Source organism: Tachysurus fulvidraco, chromosome 2 (assembly GCF_022655615.1).
Source record: "Tachysurus fulvidraco isolate hzauxx_2018 chromosome 2, HZAU_PFXX_2.0, whole genome shotgun sequence".
Taxonomy (NCBI): domain Eukaryota; kingdom Metazoa; phylum Chordata; class Actinopteri; order Siluriformes; family Bagridae; genus Tachysurus; species Tachysurus fulvidraco.
In genome coordinates this window covers 40,426,727-40,431,338 of record NC_062519.1, presented here as the reverse complement: position 1 = coordinate 40,431,338, position 4,612 = coordinate 40,426,727, and the positions used below count along the sequence as shown (strand labels likewise).

General features: G+C 41.3%; 1 protein-coding gene across 1 annotated transcript in view; it reads right to left on the bottom strand.

Moving 5' to 3' along the window:
- dok4 (docking protein 4) overlaps positions 1-1,855 on the bottom strand; it is a 43,234-nt gene extending 41,379 nt beyond the window's left edge. Inside the window, exon 1 of the mRNA XM_047810636.1 lies at positions 1,524-1,855. The gene's annotated coding sequence lies outside the window, so the exon portion shown is untranslated. The remainder of the gene's footprint in view (positions 1-1,523) is intronic.
- Positions 1,856-4,612: the final 2,757 nt, after the last annotated feature.

The window sequence follows — 4,612 nt, the reverse complement described above, 5'->3', positions numbered from 1 at the left end:
GTGTCAGACAGGGAGCTTTATTTTTCCACATCTTTTCTTTTTGATTTTAAAAGGATAAATATGCAAATGACTCAAATACAAAAGGTTTCTCAGGTACGCACAGTAGCTTACCATGTAGGGGTTTAAAGCTACCTGTCCGGGGTTTAAAGCTACCTGTCAGGGGTTTAAAGCTACCTGTCCGGGGTTTAAAGCTACCTGTCAGGGGTTTAAAGCTACCTGTCAGGGGTTTAAAGCTACCTGTCCGGGGTTTAAAGCTACCTGTCCGGGGTTTAAAGCTACCTGTCAGGGGTTTAAAGCTACCTGTCCGGGGTTTAAAGCTACCTGTCCGGGGTTTAAAGCTACCTGTCCGGGGTTTAAAGCTACCTGTCCGGGGTTTAAAGCTACCTGTCCGGGGTTTAAAGCTACCTGTCAGGGGTTTAAAGCTACCTGTCAGGGGTTTAAAGCTACCTGTCAGGGGTTTAAAGCTACCTGTCCGGGGTTTAAAGCTACCTGTCCGGGGTTTAAAGCTACCTGTCCGGGGTTTAAAGCTACCTGTCAGGGGTTTAAAGCTACCTGTCAGGGGTTTAAAGCTACCTGTCAGGGGTTTAAAGCTACCTGTCAGGGGATTAAAGCTACCTGTCCGGGGTTTAACCTCCTAAGACCAGAGCTTTGGTTTTGCATTTTAGATGCAATGATGTCCACGTATGTGGACACCAGGTCTTACGAGGTTAAAGCTACCTGTCAGGGGATTAAAGCTACCTGTTCTGGGTTTAAAGCTACCTGTCCGGGGTTTAAAGCTACCTGTCAGGGGATTAAAGCTACCTGTCCGGGGTTTAACCTCCTAAGACCAGAGCTTTGGTTTTGCATTTTAGATGCAATGATGTCCACGTATGTGGACACCAGGTCTTACGAGGTTAAAGCTACCTGTCAGGGGATTAAAGCTACCTGTTCTGGGTTTAAAGCTACCTGTCCGGGGTTTAAAGCTACCTGTCAGGGGTTTAAAGCTACCTGTCTGGGGTTTAAAGCTACCTGTCTGGGGTTTAAAGCTACCTGTCCGGGGTTTAAAGCTACCTGTCAGGGGTTTAAAGCTACCTGTCCCGTGTTTAAAGCTACCTGTCCGGGGTTTAAAGCTACCTGTCAGGGGTTTAAAGCTACCTGTCAGGGGTGTAAAGCTACCAGTCAGGGGTGTAAAGCTACCTGTCAGGGGTGTAAAGCTACCAATCAGGGGTGTAAAGCTACCAGTCAGGGGTGTAAAGCTACCAGTCAGGGGTGTAAAGCTACCAGTCAGGGGTTTAAAGCTACCTGTCCCTGGCTTGATGACGTCGAACAGAAAATCACACCGATGTGGCTAAGAGCAGAGCAGCAGGTCGTGTTCAGGCTCAGCTACATGTTCAGCCTTCAGTCGTGTTCATGCGTAAAAACGCGTCAGCGCTGAATGAAGAGGTTATGACCTGCGTATGCATTAAGCTATAACACACGCACGCGCACGCACGCACACGCACACGCACACACACACACACACGAGCGTGATTTGATTTTCTTACCTTGAAGAAGATGATGATGATGATGATGATGATGATGATGATGAAGGTGTGGAGATGCGCCGCGGTGACGCTCCGATAAAACCAAAGGAAACACGGAGTCGATCCGAGACAGAAAGGAAGACGATGTATCTCAGGTGTAAAGGTGTGTTTCAGGCTGCTTCAGTAATCCTCACACCGCGCAGGTGAATAAACACACACGCACACACACACACAGCTTAGATGTCAGAAACACACACACACATACACTGGACTGGACTGAAGCTCCGAGCTGCGCGTCCTCACACAGCGGCTCTTCGCTGTACCGTAATATTCCGAGAAAACAGCGCACTAGGAAAAAAAACCTTCTGCTCTGGAGTTTCTACCGTCTACCGTCTGTCACATGTACTGCGTGATAGCAAATAACAAACGTGTTATTCACCATCAGCCAGATTCTTCTTCTTCTTATAATAATAATAATAATAATAATAATAATAATAATAATAATAATAATAATAATAATAATAATAAAATACAATAAACAACAACAATAATAATAAAATATAATAATAATAATAATAATAATAATAATAATAAATAAATACTACTAATACTACTACTTCTACTAACAACAATAATAATAACAATAAATTATAGATCTACATGTTTTAGATGATTTATAAAAACACAATAATGACATAATGTAACACTGCTCCAGCATTAAACAGACTATTAAATCACTTCTAGCTCTGACATTATACCATACCAAAAATAGAAAAAACAAAACATTGTTGGTGCTTCATTTATTTAATTGATTAGACTGCAAGATTTGTGCCTGATACAAAAAAAAAGATTGAAGCTAATTTTACATCAGCGTTTGTATCTCTTCATCATTTCTCCTGACCTTCATGCAGTGACAGAGTTTCTGATGTCACAAGTCTTTACACCTGATTTACATCTGTTTAATTCCAACCAGTGAGCTGATGTCCCGAAGGACTAAAGCATAATATCTCTCACTAAATTTATATGAATTTACATGAACAGATGTGTGACTCTAAAGACTGAGTGGTGGCTCTTAAAGCGCTGTTGATCTGATCAGAAGATTGTGAGATCAAATCCCAGCACTTCCAGCTGCTCAGCCTCATGGTGTCTTCTCTGAGATCTCTTCTTGTCTCTTTTTCTGAATCTTGTTTTGAAAATAAAAGCACGTGCATTATACAGTAGTACGTGTAAATCCTTTACATTTTCATCTTTATTTAAACATTATAGATTTTTTAACATTAGTGACTCTTTGTTGTTTATGTGTGTAGTGTTTGTGTGTAGTTTGTGTGTATAGTGTTTGTGTGTAGTGTTTCTGTGTAGTGCTTCTGTGTAGTTTATGTGTGTGTAGTATTTGTGTGTAGTTTGTGTGTGTAGTGTTTGTGTGTAGTATTTGTGTGTAGTTTGTGTGTATAGTGTTTGTGTGTAGTGTTTCTGTGTAGTGTTTCTGTGTAGTTTATGTGTGTGTAGTATTTGTGTGTAGTGTTTGTGTGTAGTTTGTGTGTGTAGTGTTTGTGTGTAGTGTTTGTGTGTAGTTTGTGTGTGTAGTGTTTGTGCGTAGTTTGTGTGTGTAGTGGTTTTGTGTGTAGTTTATGTGTGTAGTGTTTGTGTGTAGTTTGTGTGTAGTTTGTTTGTGTAGTGTTTGTGTGTAGTTTGTGTGTATAGTGTTTGTGTGTAGTTTGTGTGTATAGTGTTTGTGTGTATAGTGTTTGTGTGTAGTGTTTGTGTGTAGTTTGTGTGTAGTTTGTGTATAGTGTTTGTGTGTAGTTTGTGTCTGTAGTTTGTGTGTATAGTGTTTATGTGTAGTGTTTGTGTGTTTGTGTTTGTGGTTTGTGTGTATAGTGTTTGTGTGTAGTGTTTGTGTGGTGTTTTTGTGTATAGTGTTTGTGTGTAGTTTGTGAGTAGTTTGTTTGTGTAGTGTTTGTGTGTGTATAGTGTTTGTGTGTAGTGTTTGTGTGTATAGTGTTTGTGTGTAGTGTTTGTGTGTAGTTTGTGTATAGTGTTTTTGTCTGTAGTTTGTGTGTATAGTGTTTATGTGTAGTTTGTGTGTATAGTGTTTGTGTGTATAGTGTTTGTGTGTATAGTGTTTGTGTGTAGTTTGTGTGTAGTGTGTTTGTGTGTAGTTTGTGTGTAGTTTGTGTGTAGTGTTTGTGTGTAGTTTGTGTGTAGTTTGTGTGTAGTGTTTGTGTGTAGTTTGTGTGTATAGTGTTTGTGTGTAGTTTGTGTGTAGTGTTTGTGTGTATAGTGTTTGTGTGTAGTTTGTGTGTAGTGTTTGTGTGTGTAGTTTGTGTGTAGTTTGTGTGTAGTGTTTGTGTGTAGTTTGTGTGTATAGTGTTTGTGTGTAGTTTGTGTGTAGTGTTTGTATGTATAGTGTCTGTGTGTAGTTTGTGTGTGTAGTTTGTGTGTAGTGTTTGTGTGTAGTTTGTATGTGTAGTTTGTGTGTAGTTTGTGTGTGTAGTTTGTGTGTAGTTTGTGTGTAGTGTTTGGGGGTAGGGTGGGGTGAGTGTGGTGGGGTAGTTTGGTGGGTGTAGTTTGTGGGTGTAGTGTGGGGTGAGGGGTGGTGTGGTGTGGTAGTTGGGGTGTGTGTAGTGTGTGGGGGAGTGTGGGGTGTAGTTTGTGTGTGTGAGTGTGTGGTGGTGGGTAGTTTGTGTGTGGTGTGAGTGTGTAGTGGGTGTGTGGAGTTGGGTGGGTAGTTGTGTGTGTAGTTGTGGGTGTAGTGGGGGTGTGTGTGTGTAGGTTGTGTGTGTAGTTGTGTGTGTAGTTTGGGGTGTAGTGTTTGTGTGTGGGTAGTGTGTGTGGGTGGTGTAGGGTTTGTGTGTAGTTGGGTGTGTAGTTGTGTGTGTAGTTTGGTGTGTAGTGTTTGTGTGTGTAGTGTGTGTGGTAGTAGTGTGTGTGGTAGTAGTGTGTGTGTAGTTTGTGGTGTAGTTTGTGTGTGTAGTGTTGGTGTGTAGTTGTGTGTAGTGTTTGGTGTGTAGTGTTGTGTGTGTAGTTTGGGTGTGTAGTTGTGTGTGTAGTGTTTGTGTGTAGTGTTTGTGTGTAGTGTTGTGTGTGTAGTGTTGTGGTAGTTGGTGTGT